This window comes from Balaenoptera musculus, chromosome 5, assembly GCF_009873245.2.
Source record: "Balaenoptera musculus isolate JJ_BM4_2016_0621 chromosome 5, mBalMus1.pri.v3, whole genome shotgun sequence".
NCBI lineage: Eukaryota > Metazoa > Chordata > Mammalia > Artiodactyla > Balaenopteridae > Balaenoptera > Balaenoptera musculus.
Window position 1 is genome coordinate 36,494,670 of NC_045789.1, and position 17,473 is coordinate 36,512,142.

At 37.3% G+C, this 17,473-nt stretch overlaps 1 protein-coding gene across 2 annotated transcripts in view; it reads left to right on the forward strand.

Annotated features, from left to right (window-relative positions):
* The first annotated feature begins 12,086 nt into the window (after nt 1–12,086).
* Nucleotides 12,087–17,473, forward strand: part of RBM46 (RNA binding motif protein 46) — a 45,923-nt gene continuing 40,536 nt past the window's right edge. For both annotated transcript variants that reach the window (XM_036853274.1, XM_036853275.1), the window contains exon 1: nt 12,087–12,218. The gene's annotated coding sequence lies outside the window, so the exon portion shown is untranslated. The remainder of the gene's footprint in view (nt 12,219–17,473) is intronic.

The following is a 17,473-nucleotide window of genomic DNA, read 5'->3' on the forward strand; positions in this document are numbered from 1 at the left end:
TTTTCCTTTTTCATTTCTGATTTTATTGATTTGGGCCCTCTCCCTGTTTTTTTGATGAGTCTAGCTAAAGGTTTATCAATTTTGTTTATCTTTTCAAAGAACCAGCTTCTACTTTCATTGATCTTTTCTATGATTTTTTTAGTCTCTTTTATTTCTGCTCTGATCTTTATGATTTCTTTCCTTCTACTAACTTTGGGTTTTGTTTATTCTTCTTTTTCTAGTTACTTTTGTAAGGCTAGGTTGTTTATTTGAGATTTTTCTTGTTTCCTGATGAGCTTGAATCACTATAAACTTCCCTCTTAAAACTGCTTTTGCTGCATCCCATAGGTTTTGGACTGTTGCATTTTCACTTTCATTTGTCTCTAGGTATTTTTTGATTTCTCCTTTGATTTCTTCAGTGATCCATTGGTTGTTTAGTAGCATATTGTTTAGCCTCCATGTGTTGTTGTTTCTTGCAGTTTTTGTCTTGTAGTTGATTTCTAGCCTCATAGCACTGTGGTTGGAAAAGATGCTTGACATGATTTCAATTTTCTTTAACTTACTGAGGCTTGCTTTGTGGCCCAGCATGTGATCTATCCTGCAGAATGTTCCATGTGCACTTGAAAAGAATGTGTATTCTGCTGCTTTTGGATGGAATGCTCTTTAGATATCAATTAAGTCCATCGGGTCTAATGTGTTTTTTTGGTATTTTTTTGAATTTTATTTTATTTTATTTTTATTTTATACAGCAGGTTCTTATTAGTTATCTATTTTATACATATTAGTGTATATATGTCAATCTCAATCTCCCAATTCATCCCACCACCAACCCCCCTCCACCCGCTTTCCCCCCTTGGTGTCCATATGTTTGTTCTCTACATCTGTGTCTCTATTCCTGCTGTGAAAACCAGTTCATTTATACCATTTGTCTAGATTCCACATATATGCATTGATATATGATATTTATTTTTCTCTTTCTGAATTATTTCACTCTGTATGACAGTCTCAAGGTCCATCCACATATCTACAAATGACACAATTTCATTCCTTTTTATGGCTGAGTAATATTCCATTGTATATATGTGCCACATCTTCTTTATCCTTTTGTCTATCAATGGGCATTTAGGTTGCTTCCATGACCTGGTGATTGTAAATAGTGCTGCAATGAACATTGGGGTGAATGTGTCCTTTTGAATTATGGCTTTCTCTGGGTATATGTATCTATTGAAATGATTATATGGTTTTTATTCTTCAATTTGTTAATATGGTGTATCACATTGATTGTTTTGCGTATATTGAAGAATCCTTGCATCCCTGGGATAAATGCTACTTGATCATGGTGTATGATCCTTTTAATGTGCTGTTGGATTCTGTTTGCTAGTATTTTGTTGAGGATTTTTGCATCTATGTTCATCAGTGATATTGGCCTGTAATTTTCTTTTTCTGTAGTATCTTTTTCTGGTTTTGGTATCAGGGTGATGGTGGCCTCGTAGAATGAGTTTGGGAGTGTTCCTTCCCCTGCAATTTTTTGGAAGAGTTTGAGAAGGATGGGTGTTAGCTCTTCTCTAAATGTTTCATAGAATTCACCTGTGAAGCCATCTGGTCTTGGACTTTTGTTTGTTGGAAGATTTTTAATCACAGTTTCAATTTCATTACTTGTGATTGGTCTGTTCATATTTTCTTTTTCTTCATGGTTCAGTCTTGGAAGGTTTTACCTTTCTAAGAATTTGTCCATTTCTTCCAGGTTGTCCATTTTATTGGCATAGAGTTGTTTGTAGTAGTCTCTTAGGATGCTTTGTATTTCAGCAGTGTCAGTTGTTACTTCTCCTTTTTCATTTGTAATTCTATTGATTTGAGTCTTCTCCCTTTTTTTCTTGATGAGTCTGGCTAATGGTTTATCAACTTTGTTTATCTTCTCAAAGAACCAGCTTTTAGTTTTATTGATTTTTGCTACTGTTTTCTTTGTTTCTATTTCATTTATTTCTGCTCTGATCTCTGTGATTTCTTTCCTTCCAGTACCTTTGGGTTTTGTTTGTTCTTCTTTCTCTAGTTCCTTTAGGTGTAAGGTTAGATTGTTTATTTGAGATTTTTCTTGTTTTTGAGGTAGGCTTGTATTGCTATAAACTTCCCACTTAGAACTGCTTTTGCTGCATCCCATAGGTTTTGGATCATCATGTGTTCCTTGTAATTTGTCTTTAGGTATTTTTTGATTTCCTCTTTGATTTCTTCAGTGATCTCTTGGTTATTTAGTAACATATTGTTTAGCCTCCATGTGTTCATGTTTTGTATGTCTTCTTCTCTGTAATTTATTTCTAATCTCATAGTGGTGTGGTCAAAAAGGATGCTTGATATGATTTCAGTTTTCTTAAATGTACCAAGGTTTGATTTGTGACCCAAGATGTGATCTATACCAGAGACTGTTTTGTGTGCACTTGAGAAGAAAGTGTAATCTGTGGTTTTCGGATGGAATGTCCTATAAATATCAATTAAATCTATCTGGTCTATTGTCATTTAAAGCTTCTGTTTCCTTATTTATTTTCATTTTGGATGATCTGTCCATTGGTGTAAGTGAGGTATTAAAGTCTCCTACTATTATTGTGTTACTGTTGATTTCCTCTTTTATAGCTGTTAGCATTTGCGTTATGTATTGAGGTGCTCCTATGTTGGGTGCATATATATTTATAATTGTTATATCTTCTTCTTGGATTGATCTCTTGATCATTATGTAGTGTTCTTCTTTGTCTCTTGTAACATTCTTTATTTTAAAGTCTATTTTATCTGATATGAATACTGCTACTCCAGCTTTCTTTTGATTTCCATTTGCATGGAATATCTTTTTCCATCCCCTCACTTTCAGTTTGTATGTGTCCCTAGGTCTGAAGTGGGTATCTTGTAGACAGCATACATATGGGTCTTGTTTCTGTATCCATTCAGTGAGCCTGTGTCTTTTGGTTGGAGCAATTAATCCATTCACATTTAAGGTAATTATCGATATGTATGATCCTATTACCATTTTCTTAATTGTTTTGGGTTTGTTTTTGTAGGTCCTTTTCTTCTCTTGCATTTCCCACTTAGAGAAGTTCCTTTAGCATTTGTTATAGAGCTGGTTTGGTGGTGTTGAATTCTCTTAGCTTTTGCTTGTCTGTAAAGCTTTTGATTTCTCCATTGAATCTGAATGAGATCCTTGCTGGGTAGATTAATCTTGATTGTAGGTTCTTCCCTTTCATCACTTTAAATATATCATGTGGCTACCTTCTGGCTTGTAGAGTTTCTGTTGAGAAATCAGCTGTTAACCTTATGGGAGTTCCCTTGTATGTTATTTGTCATCTTTCCCTTGTTGCTTTTAATAATTTTTCTTTGTGTTTAATTTTTGTCAAGTTGATTACTATGTGTCTCAGTGTGTTTCTCCTTCTCTTTATCCTGCCTGGGACTCTCTGTGCTTCCTGGACCTAGATGGCTATTTCCTTTCCCATGGTAGGGAAATTTTTGACTATAATCTCTTCAAATATTTTCTCGGGTCCTTTCTCTCTCTCTTCTCCTTCTGGGACCCCTATAATGCGAACGTTGGTGTGCTTAATATTGCCCCCAAGGTCTCTTAGGCTGTCTTCATTTCTTTTCATTCGTTTTTCTTTATTCTGTTCTGTGGCAGTGAATTCCACCATTCTGTCTTCCAGGTCACTTATCCGTTCTTCTGCCTCAGTTATTCTATTGATTCCTTCTAGTGTATTTTACATTTCAGTTATTGTATTGTTCATCTCTGTTTGTTTGTTCTTTAATTCTTCTAGGTGTTTTTTCTTTAATCTTCTAGGTCTTTGTTAAACATTTCTTACATCTTCTTGATCTTTGCCTCCATTCTTTTTCCGAAGTCCTGGATCATCTTCATTATCATTATTCTGAATTCTTTTTCTGGAAGTTTTCCTATCTCCACTTCATTTGTTTGTTTTTCTGGGGTTTTATCTTCTTCCTTCATCTGGTACATAGTCCTCTGCCTTTTCATTTTGTCTATCTTTCTGTGAATGTGGTTTTCATTCCACAGGCTGCAGGATTGTAGTTTTCCTTGCTTCTGCTGTCTGCCCTCTGGTGGATGAGGCTATCTAAGAGGCTTGTGCAAGCTTCCTGATGGGAGGGACTGGGTAGAGCTGGGTGTTGCTCTGGTGGGCAGAGTTCGGTAAAACTTTAATCTGCTTGTCAGCTGATGGGTGGGTCTGGGTTCCCTCCTTGTTGGTTGTTTGGCCTGAGGTGACCCAGCACTGGAAACTACAGGCTCTTTCATGGGGCTAATGGGAGACTCTGGGAGGGTTCATGCCAAGAAGTACTTCCCAGAACTTCTGCTGCCAGTGTCCTTGTCCCCGCGGTGAGGCACAGCCACCCCCCACCTCTGCAGGGGATCCTCCAACACTAGCAGGTAGGTCTGGTTCAGTCTCCTATGGGGTCACTGCTCCTTTCCCCTGGGTTTGATGTGCACACTACTTTGTGTGTGCCCTCCAAGAGTGGAGTCTCTGTTTCCCCCAGTCCTGTCTAAGTCCTGCAATCAAATCCCACTAGACTTCAAAGTCTGATTCTCTGGGAATTCCTCCTCCCATTACTGGACCCCGAGTTTGGGAAGCCTGCTGTGGGGCTCAGAACCTTCACCCCAGTGGGTGGTCTTCTGTGGTATAATTGTTCTCTATTTTGTGAGTCACTCACCCAGCACTTATTAGATTTGATTTTATTGTGATTGCGCCCCTCTTTCCATGTCATTGTGGCTTCTCCTTTGTCTTTGGCTGTGGGATATCTTTTTTGGTGAGTTCCAGTGTCTTCCTGTTGATGATTGTTCAGCAGTTAATTGTGATTCTGGTGCTCTTGCAAGAGAGAGTGAGCAGACGTCCTTCTACTCTGCTGTCTTGAACCAATCTCCTAATGTGTTGCTTAAGGCCTGTGTTTCCTTATTGATTTTCTGTCTGGATGATCTGCCCATTGATGTAAGTGAGGCGTTAAAGTCCCCTACTATTATTGTGTTACTGTCAATTTCTCCTTTTATGTCTGTTCAAAGTTGCCTTATATATTGAGGTGCTCCTGTGTTGGGTGCATATATGTTTACAATTGTTATATCTTTTTGTATTGATTCCTTGATTATTATGTAGTGTCCTGCTTTGTCTCTTATAACAGTTTTTATTTTAAAGTCTTTTTTGTCTGAGATAAGTATTGCCACTCCAGCTTTCCTTTGATTTCCATTGATTTGGAATGGGAATCCCCTCACTTTCAGTCTGTATGGAAACAATTCCATTTGCCATTGTATCAAAAAGAATAAAATACATAGGAATAAACCTACCTGAGGAGGCAAAAGACCTATAATTCAAAAACTACAAGATGCTAATGAAAGAAATTGAGGATGACACAAACATATGGAAAGAAATACCATGTTCTTGGATTGGAAGAATCAATATTGTTAAAATGACTATACTATCCAAGGCAATCTACAGATTCAGTGTAATTCCTATCCAATTACCAATGGCATTTTTCACAGAACTAGAACAAAAATTTTTTAAATTCATATGGAAACACAAAAGACCCAAATAGCCAAAACAATTTTGGGAAAGAAAAACAGTGCTGGAGGTATCACACTCCCTGATTTCAGACTATACTACAATGCTATTGTAATCAAAACAGTATGGGTCTGGCACAAAAGCAGACACATACATCAGTGGAATAGGGTAGAAAGCCCAGAAATAAACTTGCACACTCATGGTCAATTAATCTACAACAAAGGAGGCAAGAATATACAATGGAGAAAAGGCAGTCTCTCCAATAAGTGGTGCTGGGAAAACTGGACAGCTACATGTAAAAGAATGAAATTAGAACACGCCCTAACACCATACACAAAAATAAACTCAAAATGGATTAAAGACCTAAATGGAAGGCCAGACACTATAAAACTGTTAGAAGAAAACATAGGCAGAACACTCTTTGATATAAATCACAGCAGGATCTTTTTTGACACACGTCCTAGAGTAGTGAGAATGAAACCAAAAATAAACAAATGGGACCGAATTAAACTTAAAAGCTTTTGCACAGCAAAGGAAACCATAAACAGGACAAAAAGACAACCCTCAGAATGGGAGAAAATATTTCCAAGTGAAGCAATTGACAAAGGATTAATCTCCAAAATTTACAATCAGCTTGTGCAGCTCAATATCAAAAAAAAAACCAACCCAATCAAAAAATGTGCAGAATATCTAAATAGACATTTCTCCAAAGAAGACATACAGATGGCTAGTAAACACAGGAAAAGCTGCTCAACATCACTAATTATTAGAGAAATGCAAATCAAACCACAGTGGGGTATTACCTCACCAGTCAGAATGGTCATCATCAAAAAACCTACAAGCAATAAATGCTGGAGAGGGTGTGGAGAAAAGGGAACCTTCTTGGACTGTTGGTGGGAATATAAATTGATACAGCCACTATGGAGAACAATATGGAGGTTCCTTAAGAAACTAAAAATAGAAGTACCATGGGACCCAGCAATTCCACTACTGGGCATGTAGCCAGAGAAAATCATAATTCAAAAAGACACATGCACCTCAATGTTCATTGAAGCACTATTTACAGTAGCCAGGACATGGAAACAACCTAAATGTCCATCAAAAGAGGAATGGATAAAGAAGAAGTGGTACATATATACAATGGAATATTACTCAGACATAAAAAGGAACAAAATTGGGTCATTTGTAGAGATGTGATCGATCTAGAGACTGTCATACAGAGTGAAGTTAGTCTGAAAGAGAAAAACAAATATCATATTTTAATGCATATATGTGGAATCTGAAAAAATTGGTATAGATGATCTTATTTACAAAGCAGAAATAGCTACCCAGACGCAGAGTACAAAGATATGGATATCAAGCGGGAAGGAGGGATAGGATGAATTGGGAGACTGGGATTGACATATATACACTATTGATACAATGTATAAAATAGATTAACTAATGAGAACCTACTGTATAGCACAGGGTACTCTACTCAATGCTCTGTGGTGACCTAAATGGGAAGGAAATGCAAGAAAGAGGGGTATATGTATATATATAGCTGATTTACTTTGCTGTACTGTAGAAACTAATACAACATTGTAAAGCAAGTATACTCTAATAAAAATTAAAAATAAAATAAAATTACCAGAAAGCTAAAAAAATAAAATAAAAAAAAATAAAAAGGAATAATAAAGAAAATCCCCCAAACCCCAAATAAACAAACAAAAAAATGCAGACTGCATTGTGGATTATAATGGCATTCTATTTTCCCTTTAGAGTTCCATGGGCCCTGTATTCCCTGCATATGAGAAAATGCAAAATGTTCTTGGCACAAAGAAGGAGTCTCCTGCTTCCTCTGCTGTGACAAGTGACAGAGTTGGATAGTCAGAGCTGTAGTCATCAAGGGAGGGCACCACCCATGGTGTGCAATAAAAGAAAAGTCATACCTGAGGTACTGCTTTGCTTCAGGAATCCTCCATGGCCAGGTTTACTAATGTCTCTGAGCCAAGCTGGCCTCAGCCAAAGTAATTTTCTTCATTGAACATATTTATCATGGCACTTTAAAAAAGTGCCATGATAAATATATAGAAGTTAAAAGTCAAATTTAAAAGTTTCTGTGAGAGCTAGTACATAAGACTGGAAGTCAGAGGTGAGGAGTTGGGGATCCAGTATTGCCGCTGACTGGCTCTGTGACGTGGGGCTGGCACTCCAGCCCCCCAGATGACTCTTAAGGTGTCAGTCAGCTCTGGTTCCATTGTACTTTGTTATCCAAGGAAGCACGCAAGTACACCAGTGAGATAACACAGGAAAGAGTTCATCATGCTCTCTCCCCAACCAAGTGTTTACGTTTCTAATCTTGACTATCAGAAAATTATTTTTTACATGTGTCAGTTTTCTCATGTTATGAGTTAAGTCAGAGGGGGAAAATATTTTTTTTCTGCATTACCTAACACTATTTCTAATATTGTAGTTGATTAAAAAATTAATTGGATGACTCGATTTTTTTAACTGAAAATGGGAAACCAGGGGCCAGATGATCAGCATAGCTCTACCATTATTGACAGACGATGTTACTGAAAGATGAGTTACTAGCATTCCATATTCTGAGGTTTATTGCAGTTTTTTTCTATACTAGAAAGGCCACATCAAATTAATTTGGTGATTCTAGCATAATGGTTCTCCATTCTTTTTTTAAATTATTTTAATTTTTAAAATTGAGGTATAATTGACATAACACTATGTTAATTTCAAGTGTACAACATAATGATTCAATATTTGTATATAATGCAACATGATCACCACAATAAGTCTAGTTAACATCTACCTATATATAGTTACACCTTTTTCCTTGTGATGAGCACTTTTAAGATCTGCTCTTAGCAACTTTCAAATATGCAATACAGTACTATTGACTCTAGTCATCATGCTGTACATTACATATTACATCCACATGACTTATTTATTCTATAGCTGGAAGTTTGTACCTTTTGACCCCCTTCACCTTTTGCCCTCCCCTCACTTCCTGCCTCTGGGAACCACTAATCTATTCTCTGTATCTGCAAGCTCCTTTCATCTTTTCTTTTCTTTTTTCTTTTCTTCTTTCTTCCATTTCCTCTTTCTTCTTTCCTTCCTTCCACATAGTTACTAGCATTGCATATTCTGAGGTTTATTGCAGTTTTTAAAAGTGAGATCATACAATATTTGTCTTTCTCTGTGTGACTTATTCACTTAGCATAATGCCTTCAGGTTCCAACCATGTTGTCACAAATGGCAAGATTTTATCCTTTCTTATGGTTGAGTAATATTCCATTATATAAATATATGAGCCACATATTCTTTATCCATTCACCCATTGATGAACAATTATGTTGTTTATGTGTCTCCAGGCCTTAGCTATGGGTTTACTCCCTGTGTAGACCATTAACCTATGTACAAAGATCCCAAAGATTTGCTGCCTTGGAAAGCTAGGTTGTTAATCATGGGAGGTACACTGAATGCATGTAAAGATGGCTTGGTGTAACCTATCACCAAAACTGGAAAAAGCGCTATTCTACTTTATAATCATCTTGGTACTGGCATTCACATCCCAGAGTCATGAAAAATTCAAATTAATCTGTCAGGCAGAAAGCAACAAATCAGGGTGAGAAAGTAAGGGGCAGTGAGTTGAATTAAACATATTTAATGTAAGTATGGAAAAAGCTCCTATACTTCTGAAAGGGTTTTGAGATATCATTTAGATTTGAGAGTCACCAAATTAAAGGAGTTTCTCTAGCTCCCAAGCTATATTCATTATTTCTATAAACATGCAAGTAGTTGCCATGTTTTTGGTGGATCTGTGCCATCATGGCCAGATATGGATGAAGGAAGCTCCAACACATAGAAAACAAAGCAGACACAAGCCTCTTTTATATAAAACTGTTCACTTTTTACTCCTTTTATTAGGACCAAGCTGGATTTTAAACATTTATAAGGACTTCTCATTGCTTTTATTTCCCTTTTGGGGTTTTGTATTTTATAGAAGGTATGTGAAGATAACTTAATCCAAAAAGCTTGCATTTAATATGGGGAAAATACATTTACATGGTATCCAGATCCTTTATCCAATTATATTTTGCATACTCCTCCAGTTTTTTATTGGTAACTTTTTCTTTCCATGTTCCACAGTATTATTTATCTTTCTGGCATTTACAGAGCTCCCCTTCTATTTTCTCCCTCACCAATAAGTATCTTTCAACTTTTGGCTCCTTTTCAGTCAAAAACACCTCTACATAGCTTATCTTCTTTCTTCCATTCATTTGGATCACATTCCCCATAAACTTGCAAATAAACTTCTAATAAACCCTAATTTGGGATCTATTCCTGAAAAATAATTCAAGTTGGTATAAGTGTTTTAGATTCTCTTTTCTAGGAACCTTGAGAAATAAAGTTAAACGTCATTCCTTCAATTTTACATGTAAAGAAAATAGTTCTAATAGCATTTGAGAAATATACCTATTTATAGGCTATGGATAATAAAAGATTTAGAAGGAATCTGACCAAAATGACATATAATATAAGCAGCAGAGGGGTCTTTAAGTAACACTGTCTTATCTAAAGCAAAGTTCTTTGGCCTGACTCTAATTCCTATTGAGGAATTTTTCTTTATTTGGTTTCCTTTATACTTGGAGTAGAAGAAAAAGGAAAAAAGAAAACTGGAAATGTAAAACAACCCTTCAGTCTACTTCCAAGAACATCTTGTGCAGCTCACAAGATAACATCTCCACCTAGTGTCATTTTAAGGATCCTACAGCAACTCCTTAAAAAATGATTAAACTTTTCAGACTAATACGTCTAACACAATTTTAGTTAGTTTAACCTTAAACATGTGTTATTTAGAATTAATTAATTGGAATTGAGGAGGCATCAGCATGAAAATTAAGAATGTAAGGAATCTTTTTCTTCAGAGAAATAAAAAGAGCAGCCACAAATAGTAATCAATATGATAGAACAATTATCATCCTTGTAGTTCCTGAAGTGGAGAAATGACATGTTTAAAAAAAAAAAAGCTAAGTAGGTGTATCCCATCAGTCTAGGTTTTCTGGTTGCTGTACTTTGAATGCATGCAGCCTATATAAATGAGATTGGTATTCATTGACTGAAAGGCAGAGAGTTTAGGGAAGAGTATTTGTTGAGCTTCTAGTATGCATTGAGTATTATGCCACTTGTTTCTGGACACACTTTGAGACAGTATAACATAGTGGTTTTGTCTGCAGGTTTCAGAGACAAACTGGGGCTACTTATCTGCTATATGACCTTGAGTAAACTACTTAAGCTCTGTGTGTCCCAGTTTCCCCAACTGAAACGTGGGGCTACAGGGGGCTAGCATGTTTGCCAAAGTTACTGGGAAAAATAAATGAACTAATATGTGAAAATCCCTTAAAGTTGTTTCTGGCACATAGTAAGTGCTCATTATTAACATCATCATTTAAACCTCATGAACCCCATTTTAAACTGGGGCTCAGAGAAGTTATTTCTCCAGGGTGTCATAATCACAAAATGGTAACATAGGGATATCAGCCCAGATCTGTATGACTCCAAAGTTCATTGCTCATTCCTCACTGTTGGAGTATGTTAAAAAAAAAAAAAAAAATTCGTTAGTGCCTCGAATATATGGAGACAACAAATTGAAATCACAAATTAGTGTAGAAGAAAGCAACACGAGGTTGGGAATTAGGGGGCCTGTGTTACTGTGTTAACTCAGTGGATTATTCTGGGCATCAAGTTCCTCCTTTGTTAAAGGAGAAGCTACATGATCTAGGTTCTTTTCCAGTTCTAATATTCCATGAATCTATGGAGTTGGTTCCTAAAGTCATCTTTTTCTTTCGTTGTCTGCCATATAAACCCAAGCTCTATCTTTAAAGGAGGCAAAATTCAGGGTTATTCGTGCAGAATGCGACACAACCGTATCCATGAAAGCTGGTTTTACACGAGTACAATCTGGTTCTTCAGCTCCACCACCGCCAAATCACTCTCCCAACTGATTAGCGGTAGAGTCCGACCTGTTACTACTAAGTCTCCGATTCAGCCCAACCTCTTGCGCACTTAAACTACTCAATCTTTACAAGTCTAGTCTATTGCAAATCCTCCTTTTCGGCTTATACCTCCCCACCCCCACCCCCACCCCCAAGTCCTTATTTAAAGAGGTCCATAGTTAGTATATATGACTGTCTTGGGTCAGACTAGCAGTTTAAGACTTGAAAACGCTGAGAAAAAGAACCTTTACAATGCATCCACATTCCCCCCAAGTAAGAGAACTACGGAAGTTCAAATCACAGCCCTTGTTTTTAAACGTCTCAACAAAACACGCAGGACCCTTTATTGGTATCAGTCTCTGCCCAACTGCGCCGACAACTGGCTCTTCTCGCTCCAATTGGCTAAAGCGTCTGTCACTCCAAGAGTTTTTTTCTCCCCTTCCAAGAGCCACCTTCGGATTTAAACCTTGGTCCCGCCCGCTCCCCCGCCCTCCCTCCCTGGGGCTGGTCACTGATTGGTCGAGGCGTCATTCCGCGTGGGCTGCCAAGGCCGCCAAGCGCTGCGCCAGCTAGGCGCGAGGACCGCGCGAGCTCCTCCACGTTGGCTCCCCTCCCCCCTGCGGCGACTACCGCTCCGACCGACTGGCTCCGAAACGGTGGCGGCGGTTTGTGGTCGTTGGTCCCAGGGATTTAGGACGAACATTTGAAGACTCGAGGGGTGAGGAAGGGATGGGGGCCGCGGGGACACTGCCAAACCGCTGGTAACGGCTGGAGACCCTGCCTCCTGGCTGCAGAAAGCCCTGTCCGACTCCCTGCCCCGGCAATTGCGCAGCGTGGACCCAAGCCCGGCGGGAGGCGGTGTTTGCGGGTTGCCCCAGCCCCGTCGAGCAGCGGGAGGGCAGGTGCCCTCGGCGTGGCTTCCCGCCCCAGGGGCATCTTTTGAGCAGACTAGTCCCGCCGTCGCCGCTCGCCCCGCGTGGCCCCGCAGGCAGTCCGGCCCCAGCCCCGCGGTCCCGTCGGGGCCCCTCTGCGGCTCCTTCCGTACGCGGCGCCCTGCCCTCTCTCCGCCTTATTTCCGCTCTCCCCCGCCGCCTTCCGGCCGCTTCCCATCCGCTTACCTCCATGTTCTTCTCCTAACACTCTTCTGTCGATCGCCGCAGGTCCAGGCCGCCCGCCTGACCTCCCGGCCGTGCAGCCGTTGTCGCGCCCGCGCGTCCCCTCTGGAGGCTTTGGGACGACTCCCTGGGCGTCCGACTGCTGGGTGAGGTTTGGCAATTACGTCGTTCTTTTCATCGAGTTGTAACGGGGATGAGCCTCGAAGTTTCTTCTCTGCCTTGGACTCTCTTCTGTTCCTCCCCAAGGGCTCTCTTGTGTGTCGCGTGTTGACAGTGGCGGGCTGCGGGTGGAGAGGGCGATACCGACCCCTCTCCCTCGCGACAAGCGGTGTGCAGCCATGGACGGTGTACACGCGCGAATACCCGCACAGTATCATCTTTGTTTCCTAACGCCAGATGATTTTAATTACTAAGTAAATAAAAATATTTTTTGGAGGTACCGGAAAGACCGCTGAACCTGGAGTCAGGAGACCTGGGGTTTCATCCTTGCATTGGTTTGAATTCTGAGATCCTTGTGAAGCTGCTTGGTTTATTTGGGCACCGTTGCTTCATATGTGAATTTAGTTTAGCTAATGTTGACGTTTCTTTAAGCTGTCTCTTTACATTCTTGATGAATACTCTATAGCCTTTATCGTATATGGTGATTCTAATATAGGCCAATATCATGGAACATCAGCAGGTGCTTTTAAAGACTTGCCTTCTTTTACACATCTGTACCACTTTGTGTTTGAGTATGATGCTATAGAACCAGGAAGCAGGATATGTTGCATGTATAAGTAGACTAACATATAAATAACATTCGCGTGTTAATAGAATTTTGCTAATTTAAATAATTAGAAGGTATTTTCCTTTGAAGAATCACTGCAGTGTATAGTTGAGTTCGACAAACTTCCATTTAGAGCTTTTCAGAATTAAAGTTCATCATGGGCTCTAATGATATATTCCTTTCCAGAGTACACATTAAAGATATTCTATTTTAAGAATAGCTTGTTTGCAATTATGTGCCATTATAGACATAAAGATTACTATTAGTGCTGCTGTTATTAAATATTAGCAGTGCCGTAATTAGCACTGCTTCAATTGCTAATTTTCACTTAAGAAGATGGAGTATTCAACTTGAACATAATTACCTAAGATTATAATACATATCAACACTTGAAATATAAAGTGAAATGTAAAGTATTATTTTATTGAAAAATAAGATGTAGCATTACTAGATATATAATGAGGTAAAAATTATTAGTAACAAGAATATGCCCAATTTGTGGACAGAAATTAAGCCTTATATTTTTAAGGGTGTCACTTTTGTTGTTAGGAAACTTAGACATGCTAGTTTAAGGAGGGTTTGGTGTAAAATCTGTCCAGATATGCATATTAATGCTGGGTGTTGTTTCTCATTTTATTACCTGAGAGTTGGTGAAGCACGAAAATGAGGGAAGAAAATATGATCTCTGTGTTCAAACTGTAACAGATTTCAGGTGACAGATTATAGAAAACCTTATGTAAGCAATAGTAATGCATAATTTTGTAGTAGTGTACAAGAATTTTGGTCCTATCATGGATAGCTTTATCCGAAGTTCAAAAAGCATATTACACTTTTGTATCCAAAGCACTATTGTAAAAATTTATTTTTAGTTACAATTATTTTTTAAAGTAGTTCAATTTTTAAGTCTTTTCTGAATTTAAACCTGCCCTCCACAGTATTGCTAGAGGTTGTGAGACACCTAGTACTAAAACTTTTTATACTTTATGTATTTAGCTTCTAGGAATAAAAATGTGCTCTCATTCTTTTATAAAAGTAATGGAATTGAACTAATCCATTTATATACCCTTTTAATGTTAGACTTACACATCCATACATTTTTGACTAATCCTTCTCATTTTTCCAACCATGTTCCTATAGTGCAGTCTGTCACTAAAATGAGTTGTTGCTAAAAAACCTCCATTGACCTGCTAACCGTGTACCATGTACCACACTCAGTAACAACTGAACAAGTGAGGAATTTAATGCCATGTAATTTAAGGGATGCCTTAAAGATCTAATGTGCTTTCTATAAATGTATTTTGATATTTTCAAAATTAATACTTTTTCACTATTGCATTCAGTTTTTAAAAATCCAAATAAAATTTATAAAATGTTCATTTTCACAACTTCATAAATTTTTACAGTAATTCTGAAGATGAAGTTTCAATTTAAGTAGTTTGAACACAACTGACAAGTTCCTTTAGATGAATGATTAATTTTCATTTATATTTTGCTAAAATTGTGCTTGTTATTTTTTCATTAATATATTTTCTATTTTGAAAGGCAGTAGGAATTTGAAATTTTATATTTTTGTTAACTTATTAAGATGTTTAATATTAATGAAGATATAGTTAGCATTTCAAGCTAAAGGCTTGGTTCAAATTGCTGCTTGAATATCTATCCTGTGATTGCCTATGCTATCTTGGACTTTTGCTTTATAGCTTAGTGGATTTTTTTTTTTTTTCTTTTTCTTCTACTTTTGAAACTGAGATGGAGAGGAATCTTTGAAAGTCCAAAGTTTAGGAAAAAAAGATTTAGCTGTGAAAGCTAGAGTTTATAGGGTACAACAACTTTTAATCTACCCTTCCCACTTTTTTTTTTTTTTTTTGCATAAACCATGTATGCCATTCTCATGCTCAGGACCCTCCTTCCTTTACTCAGATTCCTTGGGTCAGCAGGGTAGGAAGAAAGTTTGTAAAACACTTAGGACTGTGAATACACAGCTGAAAGTGGCAGAGGACTAATTGAGCCTTGGAGGCTTCAGTTGGTATGTCAGCTTTGTCATAATGTATTGGACTGCTATGCTTCCTTGGAATTTTGGTAATTCTCAGATTGATTCTGGAACATTTTGGAATGAATATAAAGATATTGTATGCCTGTTTTAGATTTGATTTATAATTCTCTGGTTGAGGTTCTTGAATTCTGGCTCTTTTAGAAATGTATTTTGGTTAAATTAAGTATGGTCTTCATGTTAGATATTTTTAAACTTTCTTAATTGTGACTTAGATATGTGTATATGTTACTTGTGTTTTGGAGACTTTAAGATAAGAACATACTCCTTTTTAAAGAGAGGGTAGGATTGGTGACTTTCCAGTATATCTTATACTTCTGTAATTTCAAGTTTTTATATTTTGATTGAGATTTCTTGAAATGTACTGAATATAATGTACGTTTCTAGTATTTCTTTAGTGAAAAGAGTCTTTAATGTGGAGTCTGGCCTATTGGGGGCTTTAGATAATGTCTTCAAAAATATAACTTCAGTGACATGGATTAACCCAAAATATATGTCTATAAAGTAATTGGAGGGGTGAGGTGAGTTGCAGAAATCAGCCATTTAGAGCAGGCTACGCATTACAGTAAAAAAAAAAAAAAAAAAAAGTCCAAGACTTCTTTGGATAAAATGGAAGCAGAAGCAGTATTTATCTATTATGTTTATAGGCAGTAAATTTCATGTGTAAGGTAGCATATTAAACTAGAGTCTTTTTTTCCTCATCCTTCTTCCTGCAGCCTGTTTTAAAAATGGAAATCTCACACTTTGCTTTTCTCCACATTGTATCAACATGATGTCTTTAGTGTAGTGGGCCAGTATGATGTCCTGTGGGATGTTTATTCCATTAAGGTTCCTGTAGACTAAATGATAGAAGAGAGCCAGAGTTTATAAATCTCTGAGGGCTTGAGCCTCAGGTCTTTTCAGTTACTAGTTTTGTGACCTTAAGCAAATTTCCTTACCTTACTTTTGATTTTCCAATGTATAAAATTGGAGGCGGTTTGAGGTCCACTTGCAATTATAATATTTTCTTACTGTAAAGTCTTCAGTGAAGGTATAATGGCAGAACATAGAATAAAAACCATCTTAAACGGAGAAAGGTAGTTATATCATTTAAAATGCTTTTGATTTTAAAGGAATGATAGTAGAAAAAAATTGTGTTTAAAGACAAAAGGTTGGTTAACTAATCTTTCTCTCATTAATGATTTTGATTGTCAAAGAGTAGCATCTCTTTTATAAGAATCTATTAATAATACATTGATTTATTTATTGGGATTTGATGTCACATTAATAAAATATATTCCTGAAGTGTAGTGTAAGGTACACAGCTGAATATACAGACTTAAGACTTTTCCCTTGATAAGACTTCTTTCCTACTTCTGCCATTTAGTAAATATATGAGGCCAGTAAATTAAAAGAATCTGAAAATTATATAAAGAGAAATGAGACGTTACTAGCCATGATGAAATGAACATGGAAGGAGGAATCGAGGAAAAGCTGAACAGCTTTTTACCTTTTCTGGAGATGGGTCTTTACAATGTAGCTTTATTATTTAAAACAAAAGTTCTTTAGGATATCACATATACCTGTTCTTCAAGTGTAAATACATTTTTAAAATGAATTATCAGTACCCAAATAATATTAATGGGTGGACATTCTGTTTTATTACAAGGATGACAGAATGTTGACTATTGAAGCCAATGTTGAATTCTGTTACTATTCACTGGTTAGACTAGGGCAGATTTAAGTTGTTTTTTTATTGTATTTGGAAAGATAGCTCTTAATTAAGCTTGGACATATGTGAAAGTTGTGTCTTGGAAGAGGGGGATAAGTTAGGTCATTTCATGTATGGAGCACCAGTTGGATTAGAGAGGAGGGTGGGAAGAACTGGTGGGTTAAACCTAAGAAGGTGAAATTCAGTATGACTCTAAAATCTGGTTACGTGATATAGTCTAGGACAGATTTGGGTTTTTTGGTTTTTGTTTGTTTTTTTGACAGTTTGCTTAATTTGAACTGTGAGTGTCATGCAGCTGTGTAAAACATGTAATCTTTCTCTGTACTGGTGG